We start from the raw sequence: 16,825 nt of genomic DNA on the forward strand, positions 1-16,825 counted from the left end.
AAGAAGACAGAGTCAGTGCCTATTGTATAATGTGCACTCAATAAATGTTTCCTTAGAGACAGTACAGACAGTGATCAGGAACTAAAGTTCTGGCATCAGATTGTTTGGGTTTAATCCTGCTCTTCCATTTATTTGAACCTAACTTAGTAGAATTAGTGCTCAATACATTTTAGTTATTAACTGTTTCTCTTTATTTAAGATCATTATTGGTTGACTTTGAAGCACATAAGAGGCGCATTCATAGGAACTATTTTTTTTAACATCTTTATTGGAGTATAATTGCTTTACAACGGTGTGTTAGTTTCTGCTTTATGACAAAGTGAATCAGTTATACATATACATATGTTCCCATATCTCTTCCCTCTTGTGTACATTCATAGGAACTTGATGTTAAATGTTATAAATTGGGGTTTTCTCAGGAAATAATTGCATCTGCAAACTTTTTATTATATTTTCTCACTGATCATCATGGTGCTCTACATATTTTTTTCTGTGGAAAAAGAAACAGTAAGTGAAAGAATTTTTTGTAATTCTGGCACAATATCACAAATTGGTAAATAATTAATTATTGTTAGCAAGTATTGGAGTACAACACATCACTATTGTTTGAAGTGGTCATCCAACATTGTGGTATGAAGAATGCAGCATGACAAACATTTCTTAGTATAGGGAAAGGAGGAGAAAAAGAAGTAGAATATCTTAGGGAAGATTTCTGAGTCCAAATACAGTTTTGGGTCTAGCTTGAGTAGGAAAGGCCTCTATACTAAATTCTTTTTTTTAAACTTATTTTTGTTTTTTCCAGCTTTATTGAGGTATGATTAACAAGAAAACTACACATATTAAGGTATAAAACATGGTGTTTTGATATAAGCATACCTTGTGTAATGGTTACCACACTCAGTCAAGCTAATTAGCACATCCATCACTTTACATAGTTACCTGTGTGTGTGTGTGTGTGTGTGTTTATGTGTGTGTCAAGAACACTTAAAATTTACTCTCCTAGAAAATTTCAGATATACAATGAACTAAGGATAGTTACCATGCTGTACATTAGATATCTAGAGCTTATTCATGTTATAACTAAAAGTTTGTACCCTTTGACCAACATCTCCACATTTCTCCCACGTCCTCAGTCCCTGGCAACCACTATTCTACTCTGTTTTTCTGAGTTTGACTTTTTTAGATTCCACATACAAGTGAGAACACCAAGTATTTGTCTTTCTATGTGTGGCTTATTTCACTTAGAATAATGTCCTCTAAATCTGTACACATTTTCAGAAAAGGCAGGATTTCCTTCCTTTTAAGGCTGATTAATATTCCATTATGTATTATGTATATATTTCTTTATCCATTCATCCACTGATGGACACTTAATTTTGATTCAACTGTTAGTCAGCCAGCATGTCTTATGCAATTTTCTTAAGAATAATATAATCTCTTAGTTTTTGGCCATTTAAGATGTCTTTCTGTTGCCTTTACACATGAAATGAAATTTGGCTAGCTTACAAGTTATGATACTTTCCATTTGTATTAAATAAAAGTAAACTCTAAATGGCTTAAACAATAAGGAAATTTACTGGTTCACATAACTGAAAACAGTCATAGGTAGGGTAAGATGAAATCTGGGTTTTAATAATATCATCAAGGTGCTAGTTACTATTTCACATTATTTTGTGATGTCGCTTTTATCCCAAAGCTTGGTTCTGTCGTAGTTATTAAAAGGTGACTCTTAGATATAGTTGCCTCCTTTTCACATAAGAGACTAGATCAATTATGGTCATGTGGTCCAGCTCACTCTGAACCAATATCTGTGGTTGGAGGAATGCAGTACATCGATTGGTTTATGTCTGGTTTTCACCTAATTCTATTGGATTAAGACAGTCATAGTTCACCTTTGATCCCTATGGTTGGACCTAAATCCTTTTATTCAAAAACGAATATACCCCAATGTTACATGGATATTATTAATTTTTCATTTTGTAAATAATGTGGACAGACTATTTTTATTCCTATGTAGATACACACACACACACACACACACATACACTTTCCTTTTCAGTTTTGATAGTGGTAAGATCTGTCCTTTAAAATAATAATTAAAATTTTTCTTTGCTAGAGTGATCTAGGTCTGTATCTTCCTCCAATAATTTTGCTAAGCACGTGGTGAATTATTTAATTTAGCATTAGGCTTGAGAAAGTTCTATTCTATCTTTGATTTTTTTAAAATTTGTTCTAACACTTCAGGAACATTAATTATTCATGAATTATCATTTTAATTTTAATTATTTCTGTAGATCAGTTTCTATTTCATGATTTTTTTCTTTTGCTTTCCTAGAACAAAATAAATGTTTTTGATGTGCCCACTAAAGTTTCTTTTTGTTGTTGTTGTTAAGAACTTTTGTCGTCATTTATACTTTATATTCCATGCTTTTCCAGTTGTCCCAGTGTTTTACTCAGGAACTGTTGAGATATCGTGAGATCTCTTCTGACTTCTGGCATGTGAGAATGGTTGACTATTAAACAGAGTAGCAGCAAGTTAAAGGGAAAAGAATAAATATGGTTTTAGGAATGGAGATTGGGATGCTGATGGACATTTAGGAAATGGGATCTGGAGCACTATATAGAGGTGTCTGTGCTGAAGATTTGGAGGTTATCAACCTATTTGTAAAAATCAAGTAGATTTCTGAGTAGAGCGAGAAAAGAAAAAGGTAGCTGAGGAGGTAATCTTGAGTAACACGTTTAAACAGTTGAAAACAAAATCAGATATATGGGAAGAAAAAAAAATATTGGGGAGACAATGTTATGGAAATCAAAGGAGTAGTTTTATTACTTTAATACATATTTCTCAAGACTTGCTTTCTGGACATTGCTTCCACACCTAAGAAAGTATTGGGTAACATACCATGAAGTGTTTAATCATTTTTTCTATCTAAAATATTTTTCTAGTGAATATTTTAGTAAAATTTTAATTTTAGAACAATTTTATATCTACAAAATTATTGGAAAGATGGTACAAAAAAGATTTCCTGTATACCCCACACCTAGTTTCTCAATATAGTAGTGTGGTATATTTGTCACAATTGGTCAAACACAATTGATCCATTATTACCAACTAAAGTCCATACTTTATTCAGATTTCCTTAGGTTTTTCCCTAATGCCCCCTTTTTTGGTTGTTGTTCCAGGATCCCATCCAGGATACCATATTGCATTAATAGTCATGTCTCCTTAGTGTATTCTTGGTTGTGACAGTTTCTCAGACTTTCCTTATTTCTAATGACCTTGACAATTTTGAGGTTTACTGATCAGTTGTTCCATAGAATATCTCTCAACTGGAATTTGTCTGATGTTTTTCTTATGCTTAGACTGAAATGATACATTTTGGGAAGGAAGACCACGAAGGTACATGGCCATTTTCATCACATAATATCAAAATTGAATGTTACTAAAATAACTTATCACTATTGATGTTACTCTTGATCACCTGGCTTGCAGAAGTGCTTGTCAGCTTTCTCCACTATAAACTTATTATCTTTTTCTCTCTTTTTCAATATTGTGCTCTTTGGAAGGAAGTCACTATGCTCAGCCCACACTTAAGGAGTGGGCAGATTTGCTCCACCTCTTTAAGGATGGAATATATATTCATTAATTTATATCAGTATGTATTCATGGACTCTTATTTTGTACTTTGGGTTGTAATCCAATACTACTTCTTTTACTTTGTTGTTCAAATTGTTTCAACTTTGGCCATCGAGACCTCTTTCAATTGGCTCCTGAATCCCTTTAATGTATCTTCATCATTATTTACTTTTTATTTTTGGCACTAATTTACTTTTTGGCACTATAAGATGCCTCAGGCCCATTTTGCCTATTTACTGCTGAGTCCTAGAATCAGGTAATTCTCCAAGGAGCCCTAGTTCCTTTTATTGAAGAATGGTATTAGAAACCAAGATCTGTGTGATGGTTGTGCTCATTTGTACTGGAGACATTGCATCCTGGGCCCTCTCCGCCAACAAAGCAGCAGTTTGTAGTTTTCCACATATATGTATTGTACATATTTTGTTATATTTATGCCTAAGTATTTAATTGTTTGATACTATTATTGATGGTATTTTTAAAATTTCAAATTCTATATTTTTACTAGCTTTATTGAGACATAATTGACATATAATATTATACAAATTTAAAGTGTACAATGTGTTGATTTGACACACTTTTATATTGCAGTCTGATTACTACTGCAGTGTTAGTTAACACTCCATCACATCACATAATTATTGTTTCTTTTCTGTGCTGAGAACATTTAAGATCAATTTTCTTAACAATTTTCATGTGTTACAATACAATACTGTTAACCATATCACAATGCTGTACATTAGAACCCCAGAACGTATTCATCTGCTAACGGTAAATTGGCTTTTGTATATTAACCTCGTACCCTGAAGCCTTGCTATAGTTGCTTTTTTATAAAAAAAATTGTTTGGAATTTTTCTATATAGACAATCCTATCATCAATGAATAGCAACTGTTTTATTCTTTTCCAATATTTATCCTTTTATTTCCATTTCTTTTCTTATGACACCAGCTAGGACTTCCTATGTGATGTTGAATAGGAGTGGTGAATGGGAACATCCTTGCCTTGTTTCTGGTCTTAGGGGGAAAGTGTCTAGTTACTCATTGATTATGTTAGCTGTAGGTTTCTGTAGATGGTTCTCCATTGATTTGGAGAAGTTCTTCTCTACTCTTAGTTTGCTGAGTATTTTTATTATGATTGAGTATTGGATTTTCTCAAATGGTATTTCTTCTGTGTCAATTAATATGATCACATGATTTACCCCCTTTAGTCTGTTGATACAGTGGATTATATTGATTGATTTTTCAGGTGTTGAACCAACCTTGCATACATGGAATAAATACCACTTGGTTGTAGTATATAATTCTTTTCATACATTGTTGAATTCAACTTGTTAATATTTCAGTGAGGTTTTGTTTTGTGTCTATGTTCATGAGAGATACAAGTTTGTGATTTTTTTTCTTATATCTAGTTTTAGCATTAGAGTAATGCTGGGCTCACTGAATGAGTTAGATAGTGTCCCTCTGCTTTTAATTATTTATTTTTTTGAAAGAGGCTGTGGAGAATTGATATTATTTCTTCCTTTAATGTTTGGTAGAAATCACTTGTGAAACCATTTGCATCTGGTGATTTCTTTAAGGAAAGGTTATTAGTTATTAATTCAATTTATTTATACATATAGGGCTATTCATGTTATCTGTTTCTCCTTGTGTGTATTTAGATTGTTCTTAATCCTTCTGAAACTATAAAATATACTTGATAAAATTTGAAAATGCCTACAGAGATTGCCTCAAAAAAGCAGATTTATAGATCTAGAAAATAGAATGAAGCAGCAAATGGCTTAAATTAAAAAAAAATTTACAGTGGGAATGTGAAGTCAGTTTCAAAATTTTAATCAGATCAGTTAGAATAGTTCATCATCTTTCTATTACTTAAATATTTTTGTCTGTTTGTATGTGTGCTATGAGTCTGTGTGCCTCATCATTTGTTACCCCAGGTAAGAAATTAATTTTTTTTTCTATTTTGATAATAGTATATTGTGTTATGTTTTATTTTAAATCTTTACACAGAAATATTTACTTAGTCATTTAAGATCATTTTCCTTATAATAACTTGAGTCATTCCATTCACTGATCACATTTAATTTACATTTAACATTTATCTGAAGTTGCTTCTCAATGTTTTATGGATATTCTCATTGGGAAACAGGTGTCCAAAGTACTGTGTTATTTACTTTGGAGTAATAATGGGCTTTTGTGCACAATGATGATGTCTTGGATTTTATTTTTTAACTGTGAGGATTTCAAGAGATATGTGATCTTTTTGGTCTCAACTAGCGTGGAAAATAATGGAACTGCTTACCAAAAAAATAAGAGAAACTAGCAATCATAATTTCACAGAAATAATGATGTCTTTAGGCACTTTAAGACAATGACATCATGAAGCTGTTGGGTGACCAAAAATATATTAGTTTTTACAATACAGTAACTTGTTTATTAAAAGTAGTTGAACATGTGATAATTATCAATATTGTCATAACATTCTATGACATTTATTAAACCACTTAATTACCTAATGCCTCAGCGTTCTGAAGTGCTCAACAAAAACAGTGCCATTTTCTTTAGAATTGACTGTTCAGCTATCAGTTTGCTTACTAGACAGAAACATCTGTTTTTTCATCCCACACAACACTTAGCCCAGTGGTCCCCCCACCAAACACACACACGAAGTCAGCATTAAATAGAATTTTTGAGAGGATAGGTGAATCAAAAAATGAATGAATGCTCACCTCCACATCAGCTGGTGGGTAAACAGCATGTCATTGCTTTGGTAATGTCAGTCATCTTTTCCTTACTTCTTCTGGTCAGGTATATTACTTGGATATTGGCTTCTTCTTTCTCCTTCTACCAACTCTACATGGAGATATCATTGATTCTTACATAGAGGTTGATAACCTAATCAACAAAGCAACTAAATAATCATATTCCTGGGTTCTGCCCAACTTCTGGTGTAGTATACAAGTGTTTACCAGGGAGTGGGAATCTTAGGGCTGTCTTAGAATTCTGCCTGACACAACAGCAAAAGTATTCCTACTCTAATCCATTTCCCATAATTATCTTGCTGCTTCCAACGTTATGTAAGTGGAATGTCCATTCTTAACTATCTGGACAAAGATGGCTTCCTTTGGGGATATTCTGATTAACCCCTTGATTTATTCTATCTTTGATTATTTTCAGTCTCACCTCCTTTGCTTTTATCCAGACTTTCTTGCAAGGCACACACATTTCTTTTCCTTCTTCCGTTAGAGTCTATTGCCTTTGTAAAAGTTATTTGAACTCTCCCCTTAGAAAGACTAACCTTTTATATTTCCACCTCTTGATAGGAAATTTTTATCTAGCATCAGGCCTCAACTGTAAGTTGTCCATGGATCAAAACTATCTTGCAAAATCAGAAGTCTACATTCCATTTTTTATTGTCCTAAAGGAAAAGCTAAGCACCTATTTATTCCGTAATTATTTTCAAAGTCTATGCCTGTTAATTGTGCACACAGCATTTTATTATGTACCAGACAATGGCTTAAGCATGGTATTCCTGTTCAAAACATGAAACTGAGAAGTATCATGAAAGAATGGCAACTGTGTCATATTTTTCTTCATTCTTAACACCATGTACAGCTTTTATATAAAACTCTGGCACACATGTAGTTTTTCCTTTTCCTGGAAAATGCAAATAATGTATACTTCCTTCATAAATTACATGCTCTATTGAATAAAGTCAAACACCTGAGTATAGAAACAAATTGTAATCAACGATAAGATAATTTTTCACTCCTTTTTATTTAGACATTGTATTAGTTTTCTCAGGTTGCCATAAAAAATACCACAGTCTGGATGGCTTCAAAAACAGAAATTTATTTCTCACAATTCTGGCAGCTAGAAGTTCAAGATCAAGGTGCCTGCAGGGTTGGTTCCTCATGAATCTCTTTCCTTGACTGCAGGTGGACTTCTCCCTGTGTCTTTACATGGTCTTCCCTCTGTGTGTATCTGTGTCCTAATCTCTTCTTGTAAGGACACTAATTGTATTGCATTAGGGCCTACCCTAATGACCTCATTTAACTAAATGATCTCTTAATAGTTCACATCTCCAAATACTGTCACATTCTGAGGTTCTGAGAATTAGGACTTCAATATGTGAATTTCGAGGGAGGGGAACACAATTCAGCCCAAAGTATTCGTGATGTGAACTAACTGCTTTGTGCACAAGTGTCTAAGGAGAAGATAGCAGTGCAGAATGCAGTGTAAGAGAAGTAATTACTGAGATGAACAAATGTTACTACAGGGCCACCATTTTATAGCTACTGCAGAAGTACATGGAGCTGTGTAATTCTGGGTGATAATTTTCTCGGTAGATTGTAATAGACTATTCAGAGAAACCTGTTGAATATTTTCTTGGATTGAAAGAAAGAGGCACAAAAGAAACCATTTCCCAACATTTTACTTGATTCCATGAGAATTTTTAGCAGCTAATTATACTCTGCTATGTAGGAAGCCAGATCCAATGGGAATCTTTTGGGTTAATATGTGTATTACTTTCAGGATGAGATAATAACTCACCTGTTGTACAATATTATCAATATTATCTTGACATGCATTTTTAATGAATTGGTTCTTTCCGTTTATGTGCACTCATCAAACCTAATAGTTCAACCTCTCTATAAGTATCTTCACCTCTTTCTATCTGAGAAAATAACATTTTATTATAAAATGACAATTTTTGTAACTTTGATCTCATTTCTAAGATAAGAAAACAAACATTATTTTGGGGGCAGAAATAGAAACAAAGTAAACTCTCTGTTAAAGCAAAAGAAAAACTTTTTGAAACTATCCCTGGACGTACTTTTACAGTATATCAGAAATATTTCTTTTTTGGTCATCTTCTGACTGCAGTGTGAACCAAATTAGTTATGTTAAAAAACATGAAAGTCTTACTGGCTACTTGCCCTAAATGAAGAGACATCCTTCTACCCGCAAGCAACAACAGAAACTAAAATCCCTCTGTCTTCTCTCTCCATTGTTGTCCATAATGAGGAATTTGGTCAGGAGTAAGAATAACTCAGTTATAGTCCATGTTATCACACTCCTCTCGACTTCTCTACCTCTTCCACGTGTTGAATGACTTCCTGACTTATTTTCTGCATATATGTAATGTTTGTCTCCTATCTTGGGTGCAATAGCTCTTGGTTATCAGATCTCTTCTCCCTGATATATCAGATAATTTTGACTATTATTTAAATTGTGCTTCTCCTGACTAACTTCTCTTTAGTTTCCTTTTCACTTTAGACTACCAATGGGCATCTTTTAATCTTTTACAATTCAGGATTTATTTTCACATTCAGCCTAATAGCTGAATAAGCTTAGAAATTTAGGAAAGATAAATTGGACCACTTTGTACTTTTCCATATAAGGAAAACAAACTACTTGTGTGCTTAGATGTTGCTTCTGGAGGAACTTTCCAGAGCATTAAGCAGTAATTACCAACTCTCAGAATGATGAGTCTCTGATCCTGTGATACCAACTTTCCACCTAGGTAGGGCCAAAGACATTTGGATTGGGTTGAATGGGTACCATCTTTGTTCTTAGAAGTGCTTGGTATAAGTCTTGTTATTGTTACACACAAGGGTTATTTTAGTGTTAATTTGAATACATCAGAAGAATTTATGTTAGAATTTCAAAGAAATATATGAATCTCTATAGTCTTCAAATCTCAATTTTCCTCTGTGATATAAAATATCACTCTTCTTTAAATAGATTGCAAAATTATTCCAAAATACAAGATCCAAACGCTGAACAACAAACAGTTCATATTTACCACGAGGAATAGGGTTAAATTTTGCTCTCCAATGACAAATCCCAATCCAGAACAGATTTTAGCCAGGCAGCTAGCAGAGCTCGCTGGGTGAACTGCACAAGCCATGTTGGGTGCAGAGCTCAGAGCCGGAAAGCAAACAGCTGCTGTAGCCTGATTTGAGTTAAAATAGTGTGAGTGTTTAGTCTGGCGCACGGCTTCAGGGGAGATTGGCAGCTGGGTCAAACAAAGTCCTTCCATTGGCTCTCTTCCCAGGCAGCTTCTGCTAGTATTTAGGTACTAGTGCAGTGTAGGGCCCTTTCTCAGGCAAAACCTAACATCTGACCGCACCCTCTTTGCTTTTTCCAAAAAAAAAAAAAAAAAAGAAAAAAAAAAGAAAAAAGCTTCTTTTTCCTTCTTTCGTTAAGATAAATTCTCCAGTAGACAACCTCTCCCACTAATTGTGTATTAGCAATGTATTTTATCTTGAGAGCTGGCACACTGGGCTCTCAACGTGGTGTGGAAGGCAGCCTGTTACAGTGCTGGATTCATAAAAGGCCCTTTATGGTTTGTGAAAGAATATCTGTGTGCTTAGGCAGGAAACTTTTTGATCTGCAGAAAAGCCAGAAGACATCTAGGTAAGGCTGCGTATCAAATCTACTTTTTTGGGGAAAAGTTGGGCAGTGAGAATGATTCATCACAAGCGACGTGAGTTTGGAGTGTGCCTGTTCACTTTTGTAGAAGTTTAAAAGGTACTATTTGTTTGCTTATTTTTTGTTTGTTTATTTAAATCTTAAGGGAATACTGTAGTCTGCATTTTTAAGATTTTGTTTTCTGCTGTTGAACTGATTATACTGGATATAGGGTTTTATTATATAGCAAAATCTTTGTAAACTGCCGTAGAAAGAAAGTGTATTTAGAAGGGAAATTGACAAGTTTTAAAGAGTAATTGTACAATCATTTGAGGACAGAGGAACGCTGCATTAGACTAACAAGGGTTTAATTACCAAAAAAAGTTTAATGTTGCTTTGGAAGGAATATTAAGTAAGTTGTCTTTGTCTCTTACTTTTTAATTTTAGTCGCTGATTTAGCCTGTTGGGTCACATTTTTTGTTAGTGCTGAAGGCTGCCATGAATCCCTAATGAGGCCCCTTTGCACATGATTTTGGCACTTGGCCAAAATCAACTTCCCAGCGGCAAGCTTTCTCTAAAGAACCTGGAGCAAAAAAAAAAAAATTTTTTATTAGGAATCATGTCTGAGAGCTTCCATAACCAGTTGTGTAGGCATGTCAAAATGACTTTATACAGTAAATATGAAACAAACATTAAAAAAAATTTCCTTATATTGTTGCTTTGAGAATTATGAATTCCTGCTTGTGGCCACCTAAAATACGTTATAACAAGAACAATCTTAAAGAAGAAGGTTTACCGATTTTTTTGTTTTTCTCAGCAGACCAGAGTAGGGATGGTCATCACACTGAGAAGTATACAGTACGAAAGGGTTATTCAAAACACTTCAGGATAAATAACAGATGAATTCTTAAAACTGTTAATCTCTGTAAGTAATACTCAGTGAACAGTAAGTAATGAAGTTTTCTAGAAGTTTCGCTGTGTGCACAATTCAGCTTAACCTTTTTAAAATGGGATTTTTGTATATTTTAAATATCATAGTATTTGGGATTCTAAAAAATGTTGGCACTTTTTGTATAATTTTAAAAGTGTATTAACACCCTGATGGTATTTATAACAAATGTTTTAAAAGTGCTTGATATATAAACATGACTGAATAACTTAAAATAATTGTATTTAATTGCTGTTTTGCAATAAAAATGATGATTTTTTTTTTTATGAAAGAAAGGTCAAAGTCACTTTCATCTAATTTTCAGAACTGTCAGTTTTTATTTTATTTAACTGGATTTTATCATGTAAGCCGATACGTTACTTTACACTCCAGTATTTTAAGAGTTAAATTCACAGGTTGCAATGAAATACCTTAGTAATCAGATATTAACAACCTCAGATTTTATGTAACCATTTTCAGCAATATATTTAGACATTAAAAATAGACACACTGCAGTGTATTTAAAAGCAGAAAAGTAGGATCTCTGTTGCCCTGTTTTTTTTTTAAGAAATCCTATTATACTAAATGCTATTTTGCCTTATATGTTAGTCTGTGGTAATCTAGAGTGAAACTTTATTTTTCACTTTACAATAATCATATTTCTTTTAAAAATATTGATGAGAGCCTGATTTATTCTTTAAAGAAACATGAGTTAGAGCTGTCTTACTAGGTATGTTTTTCATTTATTTATCACTATGTTTATCTTCTCTTTTTTATTATACAGTATAAAAGATTGCTAATTGGGGTCATAGAAAAAAATGAAAATTAACTTTAAATAAATTTTAGCATTAGAAAATGCATCTGATTTCTTTCAGATCAAATAAATATATATATAATTTATGTATATATAAAATATTTTTTGGTATTTCTGTATTTACATTGCTGTTAGTTGCACTGAGGCATGGAGTGTTTGAAGTTACCCTATCAGTCAGCATTAAAATACAGAGATGCTATAAATTGGGAAAGGGCAGTACATATCTGCTATTTATAGATATTTACCTGGATAAGTTCTGTACTTCCATGTGAGTTCGCAGTTGAATTCTCATTTAATGTAATCTTCAATATTCTTAAAAAAAAAGTTAATATATGTTCGATATTTCAAAATTTGCATAAAGCAGGAACATTTTTATCATTTACTATCATCAAACAGGTGCAGGAAAAATAAGATAGCTTGCTTATTCAGCAGGGTTCTTGCTTAAAACATTATTTTTGAATTCTATTTTTATTTTAATCTTAGCTCTCATACATACAATATTGTCTTCTGTTTCCATTTTTTATTTTTTAATTAAGTATTTTGCTTACTTGAAATTGACAGAATGTTTCTCTAAAATATACTGGAAAATGTTTCAGCTGATGATTTTAGCTGTTGTTGTGGGGTTTTTTGGTTAATTAGAGGCCATAGCAAAATAAATGCCATAAAATATCGAACTTTTAAAGTACACAGATATGTTAGTTTGTGAGTTCCGAAGAAATTTAATTGTATAAAATTACTGACAAACACTTTTGAGTTGAGGGAGAAACAAGTAAGTAGTGAGAAAAATTTAAGTTATACACTTTAGCTAAATTTACTAAGAAATTTACTGTCTTTTGCTATAGCTATGAATTGTAATTGCGTATTTCAAAAGTGTAGGCTTTTTAGCAGACTTATTAGCTAATTTTCCTTTAGGAACCATAAATGCAAAACACTGATTACATTTTTTCACTGAGTTGACATTTTAAAACAATATTCAGGATACAATTACTTTCAAAAAGAAAAATATTTTGATATTTTTGCTAAATTTATTTGCAAAGAACAGTTGGAATAATTTGCTTTATTCAGCATTTTCCCCAAGTTTTTGGAAATACTAAAACCTATTCCACTTTACCATAGGGAAACTACTTCACTCTTCAGAGAAAGTGAATTTCATTTGTAGTTGTCAATTTAGATTATGGGCCTTTACCGTTTTAAGTGTGACAGTGTTTTGGTTTGTTTCAATTATGCAACAGGCATAAAATGCTTTCTTCCCCCCCCCCCCCCATTTAAAAGAACTCTTAAATAATTAAGTATAAAATTTAATTCTTGTTAAAAAGGAAAACTTTAAAACTGCAGTGTTCTATCCACGATTTTTAAAATGTGAGAAATGTTACAACAGGGCATTTTGGATGAGCATTTTATCATTTAAATGAAATGCTTTGTTTTAAATGGTAAATTCCAGCAATGAGATAAATGTATCGCTGCATTAGATAGAATATAAGTATTGAATTTTGGCACAACTTCAGTGACCTCTGCCATAAAAGATTGGTATATGTGGAATGATCTTGGATTTGCAATAACAAACGTAGATGGTGAAGCACGTGAGAAACCGACCTTTGTTGTTTTGGAGGAATTATGTGCTAAAAGTCAAGAGATACTTTTCATGTAAACTGCTGATAAATATTTTGTCATTTAATTAGTAAAATAAATCTTGAACATTAAAGAATTAATTACAATTTAAAAAATGCATTCGTAAGACTTTTTCCACAGAAATAACTGTAGTGTATTATTCTTTTATGAGATGAACAACTGTCATATTTCCACGCAGCTAATATTTAACTATAAATTAGATAACCAAGTAATTTTTTAAATGTTATGCTTTGATTTAAACACAGTTAATAGTGAATAAAAATAATGTTCTCTGGTTTTGACTTTTTCATATAAAAGAATGGTTGATTTGCACTTGTTGCATTTTTTACTTAATAATGGTTTAATTTTTAAATTATCATAAAGTAAATATTGCTATTTGATATCGTTTTTAAACATGGTAGGGTTTATTTTATAAGCGACCTGACCTAGTATATATTTAAACAATGGTTATTTATATTTAGCTGTATAGTCTTTCAGAATCAAGATCAGCAAAAGGCCTCTTTTTTGGTGCTCAAAATTTTTTCTAAAAAACTTGTTTTTAGTTTTCTCTTGTTTATGTGTCCAGGTATGTCTGCCAACCTGAGTATCTGCCTACATCCTGAGATATCTGTCTTGTGAGCATTAGGCCGGAAAGTGTAGTAGTAGGCTCTAAGTTTATTCTTATTCCATATTCCACTGAATAAATGAAGATTTTAAGTTTCTTATTGAAATCTAGTCTATATATGAGTCAGTATAAAGATCACATCAAATCTGATGATTTTGATATTTTGAAGCACTGAATATCCTGTGTTAAGTTAGTGGTCATTTACATGTTTGTGTAGTGATTCTAAATATATGATCATTATTAGTTTTAAAGATTTACTAATTTATAGGAAATATAGAATGCCATCATTTGCTTAAAAATTATTATTTACTAATTTTATAATTGCTTCCACTTTGCTATTATTGAAATGTTACATAATAGTTCTCCTTAAAAATATCATGAGACTAAGTCGTGCCTTGCTTTCCATTTCTCCCATTAACTTTAGAGGTCATAATGTGTGTGTTGGGGGGTTGCCTGAAAATATTTCAAAAAATTTTTTCTTTCCTGTGATTATCAACTACGATTTGCAGAGATTTTGAAAGGAATGATTGTGTATTTTTTTAATGTTTATGTAAATGTGAGGAATACATGGGCTTTCTGTGGACTTCAGTTTAAAAAACTAAAATAGAAAATAAGATGAAGATTAATGACATGGTGTATTTTTATAGCAACTAATTACAACTTGCTATTCATACATAAACAACAAACTGGAAAGATACCCAGTGGGCTCTGAGAGCAGCCTTCACTTAAGAACTGCTGGGAAAGTGGTGGCAAAGGGATGATTTTGGTCCAGTCTGTATGATCTATGGTGTTTCAGACCCGTGCAATCATTTCCCTGTTGAAATCCTCTAGTCTTGCTTCAGAGCCCCCATAACACTAATCTCAGAAATTTTTACAGAGAGGGGTTGCAGAACACACTCTTTCTTGTTGTTCACTGGAGGGTCTGTGATTGGGGTTTCTTTGGCAAAGGCAGTGTTCTTCTCTGTATAGTGGTTTAAAAAAACAAAATCACAGTTTGGGTAGGTCAGCTCAATCAGTTGGCCAAATCAGCATAATAACCAAGCCAACTCAGCCTTAACAAGGATAATTAGTTTTTCATTCTTGCCTAAACCTGGGCACTTTCCTGAAGAATGCGGACAGTTGTGCATGAAAGGTTGAGTTGCTGAAAACTGTACAACATGCATTTTCTACTTGTGAATTAATAAACTGTGTTTTGTGATCAAAATAGTTTATATCAATATTCGTTTTGTGTGCAAAATATTTAAACAGTGAAAGAGCAATCTTCCTGAAATTAAATATGTGGGATTAGCTTTATTATAATTTTATTTGAGATGTCATCTGAAAATTACTTTTTAAAGCATTCTTTAAGTTTTTTTCTATTACATTCTTCATAAGGCATAATAATTTAGATATGAATTTTTTGCTAGTGGAGCAGTTTTTGAAAATTATATGTATGTTGCCAGTGCTTATTCTGTAGGATTCTAACCTGATCACATGTTCTTTCCTCTCCATTCCTAGGGTTCATTCATAAATATTCTCTGGAGGGATTTTTTTTTTTTTACAACAGCCAATTTTAGATACATTCAGGGAGCGTGACAGTTAAAAAGTTGATGCACAGAAAATCTCTGTTCAAATGTGATTTAGCTATTTCTAAAACATGTTCGATTGTCAGGAAATGAATCAACAAGGATGTAGAAATAAAGAACGATTTGTAATTTTGGCAGATGAAACAGAGCAATAATCAGTTCAGAATATTTATAGAATGATAACATTTTTCTATTGACATATTTTGTGCCAAAAATTTAATTTAGAAACTGCTATTTGTTACTAGAAGCCAGTAATTGACTTTGGTAATCAACAGTTCAAAATGTCTGATATAAGACAAAAGGCTTATTGAATGAATTGGTCTTAGATAAAATGTTAGGCTATTACGCTACCTCATATCTTGAATTTGTTTTAATTTTCAATACCCAAATCATTAAATAAGAATGTAGGAGTATTTGCATATTTCCTACTTTCAGAATTAGCCAGTCTACCTAATGAAAATTGTTCCCTCCTCTTAGATAAGTTAACAACTTAAGAGTAATCAAATATCTTACAGTTTCCATTTTCCATTTTAATGCCTACTCAAGATGAAACTTGTAGTAGCTAAGTCACATAAAAGTCTGGATTAATAGTGAGATGAGATTATGTAGCCCAAAATGAAATTATATATATAAAGCACAGGCATTTACTAGCATTTCTGTGGTCAGATATACAAGTTGCATTGAAGGTAGAGCTTCTCCTTTCTCACTTGAGGAAAGTGCAATCAAAAGTAATTTACAGATGTGCAAAATGTACAGCTGTGCTCTCCTAAATTTCACAGAAATGAGCTAAATTGTAATGGATTTAAATTGGATTGGAAGCATCATTACTAGGTTTACTAGTTAAAGGCAAGTAATACCTATGAGTACTTGGAATGATGTATGTCTAAGTGGCAGCAGAACCATTAATGTATTGGAAATTACAACCAGACCAAAACATGCAGCAGGTTTTGTGAAAATCAATTAAGTGTGTAGATCCCCTCTATGTACTCTATGCCTTTATGCCATTTACATTATATACTCCCTGGCAACATGCAAAATGATCCAAGTACAGCTGAAATATGTGTTTATGTGTGTGTGCATGTTCATAAGATGATGTGTGTGTGTGTGTGTGTGTGTGTGTGTGTGTGTGTGTGTGTGTAAGAGATCTTTATGTTTTCTTTCCCTAGTGGTAAGGAAAATATCAAGAGTAGGATGTAAGTACCTTGGTAAAAATAGGGAACACTAGTAAACTGTCTTT

General features: G+C 32.6%; 1 long non-coding RNA gene across 8 annotated transcripts in view; it reads left to right on the forward strand.

The window, feature by feature from the left end:
• The window catches only part of LOC307186261, a 572,345-nt gene that overhangs the window by 388,295 nt on the left and 167,225 nt on the right, over positions 1-16,825 (forward strand). The window contains exon 1 of one of the 8 annotated variants that reach the window (XR_013828297.1): positions 9,420-10,168. The exons of 6 other annotated variants lie outside the window; for them this stretch is intronic. This is a non-coding gene — a long non-coding RNA (uncharacterized lncRNA). Of the gene's footprint in view, positions 1-9,419; positions 10,169-10,197; positions 10,974-16,825 lie in introns of those variants that run through there. One more of the 8 variants, XR_013828298.1, reaches the window with a different exon arrangement.

This window comes from Stenella coeruleoalba (assembly GCF_951394435.1).
Source record: "Stenella coeruleoalba genome assembly, chromosome: 5".
NCBI lineage: Eukaryota > Metazoa > Chordata > Mammalia > Artiodactyla > Delphinidae > Stenella > Stenella coeruleoalba.